Source organism: Temnothorax americanus, unplaced genomic scaffold (assembly GCF_048541705.1).
Source record: "Temnothorax americanus isolate GAGA-0224 unplaced genomic scaffold, ASM4854170v1 Scaffold94, whole genome shotgun sequence".
NCBI classification, from domain to species: Eukaryota; Metazoa; Arthropoda; class Insecta; order Hymenoptera; family Formicidae; genus Temnothorax; species Temnothorax americanus.
The window spans coordinates 156,830-178,567 of NW_027509817.1; the positions used below are offsets into that span (position 1 = coordinate 156,830).

General features: G+C 35.8%; 1 pseudogene across 1 annotated transcript in view; it reads left to right on the plus strand.

Moving 5' to 3' along the window:
- The first annotated feature begins 20,610 nt into the window (after positions 1-20,610).
- LOC143908428 (uncharacterized) overlaps positions 20,611-21,738 on the plus strand; it is a 268,255-nt pseudogene continuing 267,127 nt past the window's right edge. The window contains exon 1 of the transcript XR_013260138.1: positions 20,611-20,847. The product of XR_013260138.1 is annotated as an uncharacterized LOC143908428 (transcript). The remainder of the gene's footprint in view (positions 20,848-21,738) is intronic.

Below are 21,738 nucleotides of genomic sequence, written 5' to 3' on the forward strand. Positions count from 1 at the left end.
GAAGAGGCATTAAGCTCGGATGTAATTTAAAATTAGTTCGTGCGACGTAATTAGTCGCAAGGTGGGTGCACGTATGCCTGAAGATAGTCTTTTTGATTAATTAGGGCTTAGGTCGATTGCTGATTAACGTGTAGCTATGACGTCGCATAACAAGTAAAACCGCACGTAAGTATATATATTGTGTAAATATTATCAACATTTTTGTGATTTAGTGCTATAATATTCCACCCATTATGACAATCTTGCCTGAACGCAATTGAATTTAATTAAGGAGGTTGAAGCGATCCAGTTGAGTCAATTGACGGTTTAGAAAAAGTTTTTTATTAGGTCATTAAAAAATCTGTATTAGGTATCGCATTTTATTCTCCATACGCTGCTATTGCATAAAACGTATAGTAAAAGTATCATATTATGCATCTTTATATTTTAATTAGCTAAAAACGAAACACTTTTTTGCCAATGCCAACTTAAAAACTTGTGGTATTGCTAATTATTTCAATATAAAAATGGCATGAATATATGTTTTGCCGTTGATAGAATGAAATAATGATTCTTACTGGTAGCTCCCTTGACAATTATATAAGCTATCGATTTTTTAATAACTTTCCGTCGATTATATTAAATACGATTAAAACTTGGCAACGTTTCACTTTTATGGGGTTGGTAGCAGTACTCGCCTCCGTGTTGAACTACGTACGTAACGGCAGTTGCTAAACGTAAACATGCCGGTGAATTTTCTGTCATTCTGGATAAGGTTAGGTGCCCGCGATTTGGCTATACCCAAATCCTGTCGGTATGTGCACGTTTTTGGTTCTCTTCCGTGCTGTGTCTACTATTTTGTGGTAATGTCAACGATTTTTGAGTTCTCTTTTATGTTATATTCTTCCGTTAGATTCATGATTTTTTGGTTTTATTTCCAAAGAGAACCACAAAAATGTGCACATACCGACAGGATTCGGGTACAGCTAAAACGCGGGCGACGCTGCGTTGCCACATCTACCTACTCGCGAACTATCAACTGCTATTTTAGTCTAATTTCGATCGCTTTAACTTGTAATATATTTGTTATTAGATGGTGAATACGGGTTTTTTTGCGTTCTAAATGTTCGCATTAATTTACTGTACGCGTAGGCACGTTTTTTGAGCGTTTATATAGACTAGATATTAAAGAAAATTGGGATCAATCATCGCCGTCAACGCTTTCTCCATATAACCCCATGTAAAACGACGAATTTTTGGAAATCAATATCTCAGCTTCTGGATGGTCAATAAATCTGAAATAATTCTCACACATGCGGTAGATCCTATACTATCATTTATATTTTTTACAAACTAAAATCTAGAGTTGACCAAACTGCTTCAACCTCCTTAACACGAGAAATTTTTGTCTTGAGCGAGAAAAATTGCTGTTACCGTTGCGATCGAGATTCTGAAAAAATCCGTGAAACCGAAGATCTCGGCGTCGCTCATTAACTTTCATGCGCGTATCTCCACAAAATTATTCAAAGCTTCTCAAATTGCGGCTATCGCCCATCCGATCGTGATCTCGATCAGGGATTATTTTTCAATAATCGTCGCGCGGTCCACTACGGGGAAAAAAGTATAACACCCCCTAGCCGCTCGTGTTACGGAAAATTGAATGATGACGAGCCCCGCCGGTGAGGGTATCCCTGTTCGCAGTGGGCCGAACCAATTTACGAGTCATTAAACATGGCCGAGTACCATATTGAAATCGATCCACCTCGAGTGGCCCTTGACGCGATCGCTCCCCCGACATTGACCGCCGGGAGCTGCCTCTCTTTTTTTTTTTTGTTTCTCTCGTCCACCTTAACGACTTCTCCCGGTGCCCGGGATGCGTGTCTAATTTCTGCGTAACTAATTTCTGCCGGTCGGGCCACGCGCCACGGATAGGCTACGATAGCCAATTTAATACGGCTCGATTTAGCACGCCGCTCGTCGTTAAAGCGCGAAAGGTAAATCGCGGAAATAGCAGTTATGCTCCCTGAAACAATAGCTGATTTTGCACGTCGTCGTCGCGTGCGGTAATGCAGCGTCATACATCGTGGTCTACCATTAACACGGCTCAATCAACGGCACAGAGGGAATAAATTTTATGAAAATATTGGGGAAAGAAACTATTTTGCAATATACTTTCTTTCTTTTCTAATTAATACATACGTATAGAAATATCAAGTAAAGTAATGAGTTTAAAAATAACGGTAATTCACACTTGGGTATATGACTTTGCGTCTAATAGCGACGTTGTAGTTACGCCTGTTTCAAGATTAACGATTTATCGGGAAGTTAACGGAGTTTCGCAAACGGAATCTCCGAAGTCGTTGTCCTTAAATGTATTTCTGAACTACGGATGTAGGAAGCTTGATGTATTGGTCCGTGCACATTATGTATTATAATTTCTGCCTGATCACTTGAATCTCACCGTTAGATGACTCGTTAAATCACTCGATAAATTGCCAACTCGTTATTCAATTTAATGTAGATGTTACTCGCGCCTCACAGTCCTCACACCATAGCGAGTATTATTTATTAGGACAATTATATATTTTAAAAAACTCGACTATATTTTCTTACATGTATCTAATTTATTTTACGAATGGAAGGTAGATAACGAAAAGTTATTTTTTTATGCAAATATCTACAGTAGTATCTTAAAAACGAATGTGACAATTAATAGGGAGACTACAAACGTTCTCGTCGATATTTTTAGTAGAGATAGCGACATTAAGCCGTTACTATGTTGTGCCGATCTTTTTTCGTTGAGATCGCCTTCATGCTTGGCGACTCGCCGCACACCATTTGGCGGGAGATTTTGTAGATAACTATCCACTAAAAATACAGCTATTCCAGGCTGCAACGGTCGAAATGCATGAGGTTCGTTGGAAGTTGGAATCTACATGGGCAGACTGTAAACAGGGCGCTTCCATCGGGTACCCTCTTCTTTTTCGTGTTTCCATGGCTCGTTGCCCACGACTACACCGCGATCGCGATGAATCAATAAGAGCGGCTAAATTGCATTGTTATTTATAAACGTTCGTCGCGCGTCAACGACGCGGCATTCACCATTTGAAAAATCAATACAATATTTAATTTTTTTGTAGTCAAAATTAATCTTGAGAAAAAGTTCCATTAAATCTTTTAACTTTTTTCATTACATTTGTAACGTCGTTGGAACAATATTAGTCGTTTAATGCTGTGTAATATCCAATCTTAAACGTTTAAAAACATGAATAAGAGAATATCTAAAGAATAAAATACCTAACCTAACCTAACCTTTTATCTTATTCTTTTTAATATCAATTTTATATATATTTTACAAATTTTCTGCTGAGTTTTTACTCTAATATTTTGTCAAAATGTATTTAGATATGTATTAAGAGTCGCTTATACAATAACTGAAGCAGATATAATTATACAAGTCAACAAAATCTTAACGTTTTTAGATTGTTTTTAAGGGAATAGGTATTTTTTACTAATTTGGTTGCGCTTAACACAAATTTGGCCTCGAAAATACTAAATTGTCTCTGGTTTTTTAAATAAACGGGATCAAAAAAGTGCCAAAAAACGTGTTTTTGGTCATTTTTGAACACCTGTAGAAAAACAACGAAAGCTCCTGGAACCTTCTAATTGGGGTGAAATAAAAGTTTAAGGATGTATGTGTCGTAACAAGGGTTAAAAGTTAAACTTTCAATAAAAGAAGACTCATGCATGTCAAACAACTCAAAATTTTTGATACGCTAGAAAGGATTACCGTTAACAGTTTGAGTATGATATTTTGTTATTTAAATAATTAGTATTGTTTAAACAATTAAAAAAATGTTTTTGTGGCAAAAAATTTTGAAACTTAAAATACAATATCAATGATGTTTGTTTTACACATAAAAAACGTTTAAGAAATATCTTAATGGTTTATTTATATTTTATTTATATTTACAGGAAAGTGTCGATTCTCTATAAGGGATAATGTTAATTTTATCAACTTTAAACTTAAATAACTCTTAAATAACTTCAAAATTTTACAGAGTATTTTTAATTTAATTTAGAAACAATTTACAGCACTTTCTGAATATATTTAAAATACCTCTAATACATCTTTAATTACAATAACTTTTAAACCAGGAAGAAAATTGGGTAAATGTTTACAATTAGGGCCCCACCTCCGATGACCTTGACCTTGACATATGTTGTCAAGGTCACCGAGTGGCCTTCAGAAAGTTTTAGTCGGGGGTTGCTTCTTATTAAAAAGTTATAAACCAAAAAAGTTTGACTCTCACGCGAGACGAATTATTACATAGGTTCGTGGCGCGCTTTACAAACTAGTTTATTATATACATACTATATGCTTTATAGAAGTTGTGATTTTCTTGTGATTTTCGTTAAAGCAGGGCACACACACGTATGTATGCCCTGCTTTATAGAAGTTGTGATTTTTGTTAAAGCAGGGCGCACACACACACGTGTGTATGCCCTGCTTTATAGAAGTTGTGATTTTGTTAAAGCAGGGCACCCACACACGTGTGTATGCTCTGCTTTATAGAAGTTGTGATTTTGTTGTGTGATTTCGAGCTTGTAAAGCGCGCCACGAACCTATGTAACAACTCGTCTCGCGTGAAAAGTGTATGCGTAAACTATTTCGACATATATATTAGTCATTTATGCCTTTCAATACTCAAAATAGCTGCTATAATTTTCAAACTTTTTTTGTTTATAACTTTTTAATAAGAAGCGACCCCCGACTAAAACCTTCTGAAGGTCACTCAGAAGAGTGACCTTGACAACATATGTCAAGGTCAAGGTCATCGGAGGTGGGGCCCTAATTGTAAACATTTACCGAGAATTGTGCTGAAATATACACAGATACTTAGACGTAATAATAAAACAATCTATGAAACTTTTAGATTTTCGGTAATGCTTTGAGATGTCACCCATACATTCTTAAACCTTGCCCTTTTAGGCTATAGATCGAAATATTAGGCGCCATATATTAACTTGGAGTAACAATTTTTCATACGAGCGTGCACTGTTTTTTCCGCTCTCTAACTATTTTATCATTGGTATTAAGTTAATTTGAGAGATTTACTGTTGTTGATTCTAAATTTGTTATATGTTTGGTTAGATTAGCTTTATAGTTTTCGCGATAAAGCTTCCTTTTACAATTAGAAAGCATAATAGAAAAGATACAAGGAAACTAGAAATTGTAGTTATGTCAGTGTAGCGAGAGGTATTGCAGTATTAAAGTTAGAATTTATTCAGGCAAAGCAGAGTACAGGAGCGGATCTAAAATCTATATGTTCACACGTTCGCGTATCGATCGAGAGTGAGCCGGCGCTTCGGCTCCTCTATCATTCTGGAATGCGCGCATGCGTATGTTTGTAACACCGTTACCATTTGTATGCGCACAATTGCGATATTCTCTTCACTCCGCCTCAATTTGCGCACCAAAAAAAACTCAACTGTGAAACAAATTCAATTTACATTAAAGTCTCTACGCTTTACAGGTCAAACCCAGTTTTTCACACATTGCTATAAATTTATCTCCGCCTAACGCTTTAGTCATGATATCAGCTTTTTGATCGTTGGTTGGCACATATTGAACTTCAATTATATTCGTTTCTACTAATTCTTTTACAAAGTTCTATTTAATATCAATGTGTTTTAAACGTTTATGCTCCCAACGTTTCAAACAGTGAATCACTGACTGATTGTCTTCAAAGATCAGAGTTGGAGTTATATTCTTTACATCGAATTCCCCCAGTAAGTTTCGCAACCAAAGATATTCATTTGAGCAATGAGCCAACGCCACATACTCCGCTTCTGTTGACGATTGTGCTACGGTGTTTTGTTTTCTTGTTCCCCAGGATATTGTGTTTCCATATAATTGAAAAACAAACCCAGAAGTTGACTTTCTGTTTTCCCCGTTACCCCAGTCGGCATCCGCAAAGCCTACAAGTGAGTGGCTTTTATTTAGATTATTATTATTTTTTTTTATAAAACAATCTGTAGTTTAAAGTCCCTTGAATATAACGCAATATTCTTTTCAAACCTTTCCAATGCTTTTCTAAAGGCTTATTTTGAAATCTACTCAGGTAATTTACCGCAAAGCTAATATCAGGTCTAGTCGTTTGCGTAAGATACATTAAACATCCTACTAATTCGCGATATGGACACTTTTCTTTCATTCTCTCCTTACTCTCGTCTCTCATGAAATTAAGTTCCATCGGTGTACGAACTGGCTTGCAATCACTCATACCGAATTTTGCCAGCAGTTTACGTAGATAGGTGCCCTGTGTCAAGTAAACACCTTCGCTAGTCCAAGTAATATCAATACCTAAAAAAATGCTTTACTTCTCCTAAGTTTTTCATTAGAAATCTAGTTTTCATAGCCGAAATAATCTCTTTGATTTTCTTTTCGCAATTCCCCGTAATTAAGATATCGTCAACGTACAATAGTAAGTAAACATATACTTTCCCGAAAATTCCTATGTACAAACAGATATCAGCGACCGAATTTCTCAAGCCTAAAGTTTTCATGAAAGCGTTGAAGGTCCCATACCAGGCGCGAGGAGCCTGTTTCAAACCATACAAGGCTCTGTTTAATTTACAAACTTGGTTACCCTTCGATTCGACCCCTTCAGGTACTTTCATGTAAACTTCTTCGCTGAGTTTGCTATGCAGAAACGCATTTTTCACATCCATTTGACATACATTCAAATTCCGCGCATTTGCCACACTCAAAAACGCACGCAAGGTTGTGAGTCGTGCCACCGGCGCGTACGTCTCGTCAAAGTCAAATCCGGGTCGTTGCGAGCAACCTTTTATTACAAGTCTCGCTTTCTTTCGTTCACACTGCCCGGCACTTGCACTTGTCGTAAAGACCCACCCTTGGTCGTAAAGACCCACCGACTACCAATGGCCTTTTTACCCGGAGGTAACTCACACAAAGTCCATGTCTTGTTCCTGTTGAGAGCGTCGATTTCTTCCTTCACTGCTTCCATCCACTCGTCCCTGTCGTCCCTGGAGTCGATCTCGCCGTAGTTCTCTGGAACATCCGATACATAGGCCTCCGCGTTGAAGGCTAGCACTACGTAATTTGGTTTTGGCTTGGCGCTTGTTCTGGAACTCGTACGACGTTGGACTGCAGCTTGATTTTGAGGCCCTTCAGGCCTCACTCCAATTACCTCGTCGTCCTTGTCCTGATCGTCCGCCTCCTCAAACACCTCCGAGTCATCTTCCGAAATTTCAATGATGTCGTCACTCTTAATTTCGTCTTTCATCGTTGGCAGCCAGTATTCCGGTTCGACACATTCCAATTCAAATCTGTTCTCGTCGAACTGTATGTCGCGACCGTATTCTACTTTATTTTCTCATAGATTCCATAGTTTGTAGCCGTTCGTCACATAACCCAGCAGTTTGCAAGGCACAGTTCTGGCCTCGAACTTGCCATGAATTAATGCTTGAGGGAGTCGCAGATGTGCGATGCAGCCAAACACTCTTAATTTTCGCAGATCCGGCTTATTCCCGTACCAGAGTGTGGCCGGTATTCCTCCTCTCAATGCACATGTCGGGCTCCGATTTATTAAGTACACTGACGTCCTTATTGCATCTGACCAGAATCCTTTGCTCATATTAGCATTAATTAGAAGACATCGAGCTCGATCACACAGAGTTCGATTTAGCCTTTCCGCCACCCCGTTCTGCTGTGGGGTGTATCGAATCGTCAGTTCATACAGGATTCCTCTCTCGTCAAAATATCTCTTCATTTCATTCGAGAGATACTCGCGTCCGTTGTCACATCGAAACCTGCTAATTTTGCAGTTAAACTTGGCTGTTGCCATTGCCTCGTAAACTTTGAAGTAACAAAATGCCTCCGCCTTTGTCTTGAGCATGTACACTGCTGCAAAATGCGTGTAATCGTCCGTGAAGGTCATCACGTAACGAAATCCGTCGTATGATTCCTTCATCGGTCCCATCAAATCGCTGTGGACTAACTCCAATGGTCTCGTGGTCCTTTTTCGCGAATGGTTATGCGGTAATTTCGCTAGTTTTCCTTCAGCACACACTCGACAGACACTTTGTGACGTTTCCTTGGAATTTAATTCCATTCCGTCGACCATCGCTGGCAATTTCTTTAGACTTTCGTAGCTTAAGTGCCCGAGACGTCGATGCCACGTTTCCAAACTCTCCGCGATTAACGCCGTCTCCGTGTGCAAATTTAATACATACAAATTCCGGTCCGAGATAGTTGCAACCGCTGCCACTTTTCCGTGTTTTTCTATTGTTCCTTTTCCGTTCTCGAATGCTACTCGATATCCATTTTGCTCGAGTCTCCTCACAGACAGTAAGTTATGTTCCAAACCGGGCACAATTAAAACATTTTTAATAGTTACTGCGTTCTTCCGCCCGTTCACTGAGCAACAAACCACGATTTCTCCGCACTTTTCCGCTTTGAGCGTGCTTCCTGTCTTCGTGAGTTGTATCGACACTGGGTGTTTCAGTGGTTTTACATTTTTTATTGGTAGATTTCCGTTCCCAAGATGCTCCGTGGCACCTGAATCCAGAGCCCAATCCTCTGTAGTTCCACCCGCACGTGCCGTGAAACAGAAATTGTTTCCTTTGTCCTCTGTGGAAATGACCGCCGCGTTAGCCGACCGCATTTTTCCGCACACATCACAACACCGATCACCCGTGTGAGCCATGAAACACGATTCCGGGCAACCGTCCTCGTCGTGATCGCACGAGCCGACCGCCGTGTTTGCTTTCGAGTTCGCGTGTTTTTCAGGCTTCTTACATTCCGCGCGCACGTGCCCGTAATTCCCGCACTTGTGGCACTGTACTTTAGACTTATTTCCTCCGCCTCTCGACGGCCTCCAGCCCGAGGATCCTTTCCGTGCCGAGAACGCATTTGCAGGTTCCACTGAATGCTTCTTTTTTCCCCGATCCGTGCGTTTTGCTTCCTCGTCGAGCAGACGAGTTTTCACGAAGGCAGTCGTCAATTTTTCCGCCGATATTGTCTCTATCGCCGTGACAACTTGATTGTATTCCGCCGGCATCGTTAATAGAAGATGGCACACTAGGTCCGTTTCCTCGAGTGTTGCGCCCGTCGATCGAAGTTCCCGAATCACTTTATCGAAATTCAGAAAGTGGTTTGCAAGCGTGTCACCGTTCGGATCGAATTTCATCAGGAGTAGTCTCTTTCTTAAAAGCAGCTGATTTGCGATGCTTTTCCTCTCGAACGTCGTAACTAACACATTCCACATATCGCGAGCGTATTTGCAGTCTCTCACATATTCCAAGTGACTGTCTGCGATCCTTTGAACGATTTGCGAACGACACTTCCTATCAGCAGTCTCGCATTTAGCCCGCTGTAGTTCCTTCCCCAGTAAAACAGGTACGTCGCATCTGCGTCGAATCTACGTAATACGTGGATGGAGATTCATCCGCGAGTTATCCACGTAGATTCAACGTTTCTTTTTTATCGTCAAAATCGAAGAACCTTATTCGCGTGGATTCAACGTTTCTTTTCTATCTCTAAAATCGAAGTACCTTATCCACGTAGATTCAACGTTTTTTTTCCATCGTCAAAATCAAAGTACCTTATCCGCGTGGATTCAACGTTTCTTTTCTATCGCTAAAATCGAAGTACCCTATCCGCGTAGATTCAACGTTTCTTCTCCATCGCCAAAATCGAAGTACCTTATCCGCGTAGATTCAACGTTTCTCTTCCATCGCCAAAATCGAAGTACCTTATCCGCGTGAATTCAACGTTTCTTTTCCATCGATAAAATCAAAGTATCTTATCCGCGTAATATCAATGTAAATTTTGCGTAGATATTTCCACTGTTTTACTGACATATAATTTATCAATCTCAGGAGACATTGATGTTGTCAATCGCAATTAATATAGCTAAATGGAACGTTTTAATGAATAATTTATAATTAATCAAGCTGATCCATCAACTATATGTTTTGAAACTATATGGTTAAAGGTTAAAGGATATTTATCTAATGAGGCCCTTGTAAGGATTTGATAAGAATGTTTTAACTTTATAAATATACTTTTTTCATAAATATATTTACGAACACAAAATTTCATAATGAGCCGGCACTGGTTTCGGATATTCACCCGACATTAAGAAATAATATCATATATCTAATTAAAAATTTTATTACTTTTTTTAAACTAAATTTGTTTCTTAGAATGATTTGTGAAAAATTATATATTTGCGCTGGTTACGACATATGTAGACTATATATAACACTTACATCTAATTAAGAAGTAGTCTACCACGTAAGGCAGTTAGCTCACGATCCAGAGGTCCCGAGTTCGAATCCCACCAAGGTAAGTGTGTTTTTCTGAGTTTTTCAAATACGAGAAAATATTTATAATCATAGACTGCATCTTAAGAAACAAATTCAAATTTAGTTATAAATTAGTAATAAAATTTCAATAAAAATAATTTTTTTTATGCCGGGTAAATATCGGAAATCAGTGTCCTCTAGTATTAAGAGGTTTTTTTGAGTGAGTAATTCAATACTAACAATAATAAGCACCAGTAATCCAGTAATTTATTACTGTGTATTTTTAGTACTTTTTTCTGTAAGGGACGTGAAACTTTCACGTAAATTCCACGTCGAATCGATGATCTCATCCACGTGGATCCGACTACCGTTTTTAAGCGGATGATCCACTCGATTGTCTACGTGAATTCTACGTCGCTGGTCCACATGAAAGAAACGTGGATTCCACGTTCCTGTTTTACTGGGGTTTGTGGCCCTCGTGGTCGGCGCGTCCTCCTCCCGTATCATCACTTCCTTCCGTCCAGTCCTTCTCCGTGTATTCAAGGAGCTCCAGCTCGTTCAGGAGGGTCTCCATCCGAAACTTCCAGCTTCCAAAATTTGTTCCGTCAAACAACGGAATCTTGTACTGCACGTTATCACTGTTTGCCATTTTTCAATCCCAGCCTATTCACTTTTAAACCGAACACGTCGCGTGAGTCACTGGGCCCATAACCTGTAGTTATGTCAGTATAGCGAGAGGTATTGCAGTATTAAAGTTAGAATTTATTCAGGCAAAGCAGAGTACAGGAGCGGATCTAAAATCTATATGTTCACACGTTCGCGTATCGATCAAGAGTGAGCCGGCGCTTCGGCTCCTCTATATCATTCTGGAATGCGCGCATGCGTATGTTTGTAACACCGTTACCATTTGTATGCGCACAATTGCGATATTCTCTTCAGAAATTAAAGCAAGTTAGCTAACAGTGTGCAACAATTTCTTTTTTTCAGAAAATTAAACGAACAAAGCATTAAAAAGTATTGTGTGCGTGCGGCCAGGAAAGTATGTAGAGGAATCGGTGCGCGCTCGTATAAAAAATTGTTACTGTAAGTAGGGGAAAGTAGGGGAATACGACGCAGTAGGTAATAGTGCGCACTTCAAGTTTGAGACTGTGACGATAGCTGACTATACATAAGTAAAAAAATTTTAAAGCTTACGTCAATTCTAGATAATATACATTTTTTGAAACATTAAAACACTACAAGCGCGCGCTACGCGCGCGCCGCCATTTGGCTTTTTCATTACATGAAATTGACAGTCACAGAAGCGACACAAGTGAAACACGCCGCGATGCAAAATTCGAGACAATTAATCAGCATCGCGGAAAAAAGGCCTCAATTCTTCGATACAAATAAAATTCACTCAGTTAACATGCCATTTTTAGAGAGGGACTAGACACTACAGACGCGCGTTTTGCGCGTGCTATTTAGCTTTAACATTATACTATTACTATTACACTATTAGTCCTTGATACACACAACTGTCAAAATATACAATGACAGCTGCAAATAAAGTAAGTGCAGCTTCGATCCTTGCGTGACGCGACCGAAATTCAGAATTAAACGATTTTATATTTATAATAATGATGAGAGATCACATTAATAATAATATTAACCTCGCGACACGACGCGAGCTGTCACATGTCACATCACGACACACACGACGCACTACACGCACAAAACTCGCCACACTACTCCGCGATGACAGTCCCTCACGGGATAAAGCAAGCTACGGCGCGGCAATCAATCGAGATAACCAATCGGCATCGCGGAAAAGAGGCTTCAATTTTTCGATACAAACGAAATTCACTCAGTTAACACGCTTTTTTTAAAAGTGGAAATTTATCAAATTTAATATTACAACACAATTTAATAACTTTTTTTTGTTAACAGAGTAATATTGATGCTAACCAATTTTTTTATAGTAATATCTCAAAAAAATGTATAATTATATTGAATAATTTATTACTTATTATATATATATGTTTCGAAATTAACGCCGCTTTAACGTCGGTTTGGACGTCGCGAGCGCGATCGAGGAAAGCGTGACGATCAACGAACGCGGCTTCAGAGAATCGATTTTAGCAACGATGAATTTCTCGTGTTGTTGTTTTTTTTTCTTGTCTGTCTGCTTACTTCTCTCTCAGATATCGCGAACTATTTTGAAAAGGAAAATATCGTAACGAAAGATAAAAGGGATAAAGTCGAAAAAGTGTGAGTTCGAAAGAGTGCGAGTTCGAAAGAGTGCGAGTTCGAAAGAGTGGAGTGCGAGATTCGACGGAGACGTACAGAAAGGATATTCGACGGAGAAAGGAGATTCGACGGAGACATTTCGAAGGGAGTTTCGAAAGGAGATTCGATGGAGTCATAGCGGATTGCTCGAATGATGGAGTCATAGCGGATTATTCGAATTCGTCGTCTTTATACGTAAGAAGGTAGATAGAAGTTTAAAGGTAAGAGTAAGCTTTACTACGATTGAGTTAACCGCGGATTCATACGTTCGAGGTCATGACGGGCAACACGATGTTGCGTGATTACCGCGTAGCTTTTTGCGATCAGCATTATATTATGATGAAGGACAACGAATGTTCTTGCGTACACCTTTAAAGGTGATCGAGCAGTTCGAGACTGCGATGTAAGATTCAGACCTCTTACGTGATGACGAACAGTTCGAGACTGTAAGGAGATTTCGAATGAATGTTTTTTGATACACCGCTGATGACGAATAGTTCGAAACTGTAAAGAGATTTCGAATGACGTTTTTGATACACCGCTTTGAGTTTATCATAATGCTGAATTACGTTGATACACCGAATACGCCGAATGACGAATTGATACCCCTTTTTGAGACTTTTAAATTATTTGGATTTGTTAATTTACAGATTTAACTCAGTCCTGATTTTCCTGCGCGCCATTCATCCTTGCGATCTACGATCCTGATTTTTCTGCGCGCCATTCATCCTTGCGATCTACGATTCTGATTTTCCTGCGTCCTGCGCGATAAATATCATTGATCTGCGCGCTATTCATCCTGCGTTCTACGTTCCTGATTTTTTCTACGTCTTTCATATTAAACATCTTTGATCTATGCACCATTCATTCTTGTGATCTATGTTTATGCTGTTCCTAAATTCTTTGTGTTAAACTTTTTTGCTCTTTACGCTTCTTCATCATTCCTGACATTCTTAATCTCATTCGCACAACACCAACCAGATTGTCAACACATAACAATATATATACTGAGAAATAAAATAAAATTTATTTAAGAACTTGAAGTTTATAAGTAAAATAAAATTTAAAATTTTTTAGCAAACCAACATCATAAAATCTCTAAAAATTATCTTTTCTAGCTCATTATATCCCTTTTTTTTATTGAAATGTAATAAAAAAATTTGGATAACCAATTTGTGCTCAGCAGCCAAAAATATATGGAAATGATTATTTGCACTTGTTTAGCAAAATGTTATTTTACCATATAATTAAATATATATTTCTTTATATACGTGATTTTTAACATATCTATTTTTTCTTTGATTACCAAGATAAACTTTCAATGACTCCCAAGAACGTACTCGTGAAAAAGCAACATAAAGTTGTCCGTGATTAAAACATCTTTACGATGATCAACTTCTACTTTGTCAAATGTCTGTCCTTGAGATTTGTTAATTGTCATAGCAAAAGCTAATTTTATTAAAAATTGTCTTCTTTTAAAAGTAAACGGATATACGTTTTCACAATACAGTGTTATACGATTTAAGAAAACAATATTATTTGCTTTGTCACCTGTCAAAATCTTGCATTTTAATAAATTATTTTCAAGCTCAAGAACTATTAATCTTGTACCATTACAAAGACCTTTATTAATGCTAAGATTTCTAATCAACATAACAATACAATTTGGTCTTAAACGCAACTCGTGAGGAGAAAGACATGCTGGAGAAAGGCTATTTAAATATTCTGGTAATAAAGACTCAACAATATCATCATTATAATTACCAGTTACAGAACTATCTACACTTGTATAAATTTGCTTGCCACTTACATCTAATAATTCAACAACTTGTTTATTAATTTTGTCTACATCGACATTTCTTGCAGAGAGTATCGCTCTTTTAGCTATTTTATCAAAATCTTTTTTACGAATTACATCGCCATATATATCTGCTACAATATCTGAATCAATTGATGCTACACAACATTCAGGAACTTCCATATTATCTTCAGAATCATTTAATATCCCATTATCCAATAAAAATTTTGCAAATTTAATTTCTTCTGGAAAAACTCGCATAAACTTAATAGAAAGATTCACTATTTTACTTCAAGTACTTCGTATCTTGATCGGAAGAAGTTGTCTAAAATCACCACTTAATACGATAATTTTTCCACCAAAAGGTAAATCGTTATTCATAATATCACGCAACGTTCGATCTACTATTTTTAAAGCGTATCGAGGTGCCATATAGACGCTTCATCCCAAATAAAAATATCTATTTCTTTTAAATATTTAGCTTCTTTTGATTGAATTTTAATAACGGATGACAAATCATTAAGTAACGGAACTGGCAAGCCGAATGTTTTATGAACCTGTTTTTCCTTCAGGAAGTAATGTTGCTGCAATTCCTGTAAAAGCCATAGTACATACACGTTTACTTCTAATTTTGGCTAAATAATAAATAGTTGTATATACAAATGTTTTACCCGTTCCACCAGGACCATCAATATAAAAGCAATTTCTATTATTATTATCATCTAATCTGTTTAACACGGTATCAACTATTTCTTTTTGCTCATTATTTAATTGACTATGACTATACTCTCTCGTACCAATTTCTGTAATTTGATCAAGTGTCATATAATCTTCCTCTTCAACATTGTCTATTAATTGTTCCATTTGTGGAAAGTCAGCAAGACTTTTACCTTCAGCGCGAAGCATAGCGTTAATTGTAATATATGCTTTTCTTTGTCCTTGTAATATACCAATATGTTGCAAGTAATCTTCCGACATTGCTATTTTAAATCTTTCCCAAAGTTCTTCTGGATATAATGATTGACAATGTAGTAAAATTCGTACAAATAATCTACGAAGTTGTCGTGGCATTATCCACTTAACAGCTTCATCCATAGCTCGTATTTATTTATCATCATCTTCAATCAAACCTAAAGCTAAACATGTAGCTGTAAATGTTTGATAATTTTGCCCATTAATAATCTTTAGATCTTCAAAACTTATAGCTCCCTTAACAGTGAATAACAATAATCGTAAAGGAAATAATTCTATTTGAGTTGGACTAATGGAATACATTCGTCTTATACAATTATAATGACTACTACGTTTAACCCAATGCAATGTAAAACATTTCGACCATTAACTTTTTCTTTTTTAAATGTATAATGACATGAAATTTCTGTATATAAATAATTTTTTGCTTCATTATCACGCAAATTTAGTGCAAAATAGTCTATTAACATAGTAACTTGATTTAAAGCAGAAGAAATTGCATCTTCATTGCATTCATTTTCAATATAGTTATGTTTTGTTCATTAGGTAAGTGAACAGGCAAACGTATTACAGAATGACTTTTATTTTGTAATTTTTTTTTAAGAATACGCCAGTTCGCTTCTACTGGTCCTACATAACGAGCTTCGATATAATTGTGTATCTCATTATGATCTAAAACTATATTTTCTGTCACTGGTTTAATTGTTATAGCAGCAGCGTCATGATCTTTATAAATATACTTATAAAGATATTTAACTAATTTAATACTTGAAACTATATCAACATTTATATGACAATTAAAAAATTGATAATTTAGGACAATATAGAACAACATGATGATTATCACAGGACGTTCAAAAGTATTACCAACATCTCGTTTACGATAATAAGGATAAGCATCTTCATCCATCCTAGTTTCTTCGAGAAATAATTTGGGATAATGTTTTGAACATTTACTATTAACCAAACACCAGTCATTACAAGGTCCATGAATCATATGTCTCATAATTATATCATGCAATACACGGTTCTTATTTGGATCAGGAATTTCAGCAGAAATATATTTATCTACAATTTGAGGAGTTGTTATTTTAAAATTCTGCTTTAGAGTAATTAATATATGAACATGAGGTAAATCACGTTTTTGAAATTCAATAACGTATACAAATGCTGCTATTTCACCAAAAAATTTTTGTTTAACGATTAAGTCGATTAAATAATCCTTCTTAATATTAAAAACTCGAGCACAAATATCAGGTCTATCAGAAGCTTGTTGACCAGGAAGAAGATTTTTTTCGATCTCACGCCATTTTGGATTACAATGTCAGGTTTACCAAATTTATTTACAATTGACATTGCATCTTGATAATTTTGTAACATATTACGTAGAGATTCAATAAACGTAGAAGAAAATATAACCATTTTTTCCACACGACCATTTACATTATTTGCCATATTTTGCATATAATCTACCCCCTGATATGTTTCAACACGTAATTCTTTTTGATGAGCTTTACAATAATCTATTCTATCCTTTTCAATTTTTACATAATTATCTACAAGCCATTGTTGAAATAAACGACGTCCTAATAAGAAAACATTAAATTCATTACGAGAACCGCTATACGATATTTAATATATTGTCCTCTAGTTATTCTTTTATTACTATTTAATTTCATTAAATTACGATGCCATCCTCTAGTTATATATATTTGTTTATTTCAATTTCCTTTCGGTCTTGAAAGGGGGTGCTACATGTCTTAGGCGTTGTTTCCAGGAAAACGTTCCTAAAAACCTTTATAAAATATGAGATTCAATTTCCAACAGATGACCTGGCCATTGTGCAACCTTACAAAATTATTTACCCTTTCGTCTATTAACCTTATAAACATCTTCCTCCGGCTCCTTCCTTCTGGTCCATCTAGTTCCTGTAGCTCATCCCTCGCTTTCCTTCCTTCTGTTATCCTTACAAGCTTTTTCTCTTATCTTCCTTCTGGCTCATCACCACCATCTCTTAACGCACTTCGCCTCCAAACTCAGGACCTTCTACAACATTTCAATACAGTCAACAAAAAGAGACAAGTCACCTACAAATCTAGAACCTTCTCCTCCTCTCTTCACCCTCCTCTTCATCCCCTCCTGCGACTGCTGTTCCTCTTCCTTGTCCTTGTGCTCTTCTCATATTTGTTCTTACCATACCGCAATTATTTCGTCAATGCTCGCAAAGTTACAGTAATTTTCTTCATTTCACGTTCTTCTATGTTCTTATTGCCTTCTTTTTCTCTTCACTTTTCTTTTGCTCACGCTTTCTTTATCTTCCTTGCCTACTTCCTCAGCTTGTCTAGCCTGTTCCTCTTTTTGTTTCCTTTTCACATTTTCCTCTTCAACAATAATCCTCTTCATTTCACGTTCTTCTATGTTCTTATTACCCTCTTTTTCTCTTCGCTTTCCTTTTGCTTACGCTTTCCTTATGTTCCTTGCCTACTTCTTCAGCTTGTCTAGCATGTTTCTCTTTTTGTTTCCTCTTCACGTTTTCCTCTTCAAATTGTCGCTGCCTTTCCTTGTGACTCTTTTCCTTTTGCTCGCTGTTTTCACCTTCTCTCCGTCTTCATTTTTCACCTTAGTTTCATTCCACGTGCTATCGCCGGGCTTTCCTTTTCCTCAATCAACTCATCATTCGCCGCCATGATAGTCGATCTCTCATACGCCGCCGCGCGCGCGGTCTCCGCGGCCCGCGGGCCACCATGTGCTGCACCTCAACGCCCCGCAGTGATGCCAACCCGCTCTTTTGGAGAGGCCGGCACCCCGCGCCGTCTCAGCCCCAGCCAGTGCCCCACCATCGCCTCGTCGCTTCCACGTTGTCTCTCCGGCTGCCCGCGCCGCGCGCCACGTCACGGGAACGTCATCTTCCTATTCCTCTGTGCCTCACCTCTGACGTCTCCTCCGCCTCTTCCTTCTTTTTCCGTGTCCTAACCTCCAAGGCTTCTCTCCGAAATTCCAGGATCTTTCTTCATCCGTTTCCCTCTCGGAGCCTCCTCTATTTACTCCGCTTCTTCTGTTCTTCTTCCTTCGGTTCCAACACGCCACTCCATTCTTCTTGCCTCACTCCATTCCCAAAAACTTCTTTTCCTCTCCGTTTAATTCCCGTCCATCCGCACGCTTCGAAAGGCTTTCCCCTCCTCCTCCTACCATCTTCTAGTTCCATATGGATAAAATAATGGATATATCCAAGGTTCTACATTCGGATCCATAATACTAACTTGTAAAATTTTAGTATTTTTATTACGTATGGTAACGTAGGAATCAGGAATTTCTCCTTCAGAAATTGTTTTAAAAATTGCGGCAATTTTATTTGTTCTTTGAGCATTATATCTACGTCGATCCATCCCTGGTTTTAATGTAAATAATAATTGTAACTCTGATGACAACTCACCAGACTCTATTTCTCTAATTGTTGTTGATTTTCTAACCCTTCAGCCATCATGTGATATAGTATGATTGTGCAAATATATTATATTTTCGCATTAAATTTTCAAGATTTGTTACAATATCAAGATCTAAATTTGAATTTTGATTAAGACAATGTTCTATTGCTTCATTTGAATCATCAATAAAAAGTTGTCCATAAGTCGGACTTTCATTTTGCTCAGCACGTAATGCTGTGTTAACTTGATAATAAATTTGCCCTTGGATTTTAAAACAATACGGACCAGGACGTCTTTCTTGGAAATTAATTAAATTTGCAATAAATGATGCAAAAGAAAATGAACTATTATAACTACGAATACGATTTAAAAAATCCATTGATTTTACATTATTACCATCAAATAAAGATCGAAGAAATTGAGGGATTTCAGGCAATGGTTCAAGATATACTGCACCATGATTACAGCAATCATGAAATGAATTTCCTTTATTGGAAATCTTTTCAGCTACAAAATGTTTTGCACTACAATGAATGCAAGACACATCCATAGAACCAATATAATATTCAACTATATTATCCCACATAGAATTTTCTTGCGATATGTTTACAACGTTATTACTACAATTAACTAACGCCCTTTGAATTTCACGCCGACGACGTTGATTCTCTGAATTTTTTTCACGACGTCTTTGTTGAAATTTTACTTCCTCTTCTATATTACGATATATTTTACGTCTAGGCATTTTTTCAAAAAATTGGAAAATAAATTATTAAATAAAAATTTAAAAAAATAGAAATTAAATATATTAAATAATTAATGTAATAAATGATATTTTTATTATTGATAATTATTATATCACAATATAAATAACTCGTAAAAATAATTCTTCTAATAGTTCTGTAACAATATTTGTAAATAAAAAAATATGAATTATATACCTTTATTTTATATTATTCTTTAATTTAAATAAAACGAATTTTATATATAGATCTTTTATTTTATATTATTCTTTATTTTAGTAAATTTAATGAAAAAGTACAATTATCATCATCATCACCAACAATATTGTCTCATTATATCAGTAATTATATATTTTATAAAATTTTTATATATACAAAATTATTTCACAATAATAAAATTTATTTATATTAATTTAAAAATATATATATATATATATATATAATACAAATACAATACTTTAATACAATATTTTAATATTATAACGTACTATATGTATATATGTATAATATACAATGCATAACATGTACAATAATACTATATTTTAACGTAAAAATTACTTAATAATAATAAAACAAATTATAACACTATAATAATTATAAAACTAATATAACACTTTAATAATTATAAAACATACTATAACGCTATAAATATCAATATTTTTATATATACGTAATTTCTGATATCTTAAACGCTTTTCTAGAGGTCTTCTGAACATCTTCCTGAAACAAAAAACAATAATAATAAGAATTAATGTTTATAATAATAAAATAATAATAATAATATTTTTAATTAATAATTCGGTTTTAACATAAATTTTTTTATTAAGCGGTATCCATAATTAATGTAAAGAATCTAAGCCAATTTTTAGTACTTTTTAAATTAAAAAAAAACCTAAATTTGAGAAAATTATAGCTTGCTAAAGTTTCTTTGATGACGGCAACTTCAAAAGATTTCGCATATAAGGTATGACGTCATAGCACATTTTCGTGTACTATATATTTTCTTCAATTGTGAAAATATTGCAAAAATTCAAAAAGTTTACAAAAAAAGTATGCCATGATCTAGACCGCTTAATAAAAAAAATTTATGATAAATGTAATTATTAATCATTTTTATTCGTTATATTATTTTCATAACAAAATAATTGGTTATATCGATGGGATAGAATCTCCTCGAATTGTTGGTAATAAGCAGCAGTATAAATTTTTTAAATTTTATCTCAATAACGGAAATGGGAGAAAAATTCAAATAGTAGCTTGGAATGATGACATAGATCCTATTTTACCTCTCATAATACCAAATCATGTAAATATAAATTTTTATGTTAATAAATATTTTAATTGTCTGAATTATATAATTCTAAATCATATAGTATATATAATTTTTATTATATATTTTTTTTATTTTTGTTTTATAATTAAATGTATACTTAAAATATGTGTTATTTTAATAATTAAATTACACATATAATAATCTCATTATTATAACAAACCATTTTATTAAAATAATTTTAATATATATTATTCACTTGGACGGAGTTCAAGAGAGAACTCCAAAAATGTCCAACTTTAACAATGGAAATGTTCGTTACGAATTATTGATTCGTAGTAATACAGTTATTACAAATTTAGGAATATTTGAACCAAGTCAAACGTTCAAAGAAGCAATTCCAACAAAATTAAAGGAGAATTTTAATACTTCTGAACGTGTCTGTGAGTTGTTTCGTTATATCTATATTTATATTTTAATATTATGGGGTTTGACACATACTAGGACCAACTATAAGTAACATATACATAAGTATACATTGATATACGTCAACAACTTAATGAACATTTTGTAATTATTTTTCATATGTATAAGCTATAAACAAAGATATATCAAAATTTAGTCCTTTTTTATGCTTTGTTATTTGTCGGTACCACTAAAAAATGCATTAAAAACTGATTATACATGATATACATAACTCAAAATGCAGTATACATAGTTTTGTGATACTCATATACATTGTATTTCGTAATTAATTGTGGTTTGTATACATTATATCAAGAGACACGGTAGTGTCTCGCGCCAAGTACACGCGGAGCGAGACCGACCGTGACTCTTTTACGCGACGCGACGAGTTGCGAGTACCCGAGATGTTGAGATCTCGATAACGAGTGAACGGATCAAGTTCTAAGTAGGCTTGATCGATAGCTTGGGGTCCAATTAGGT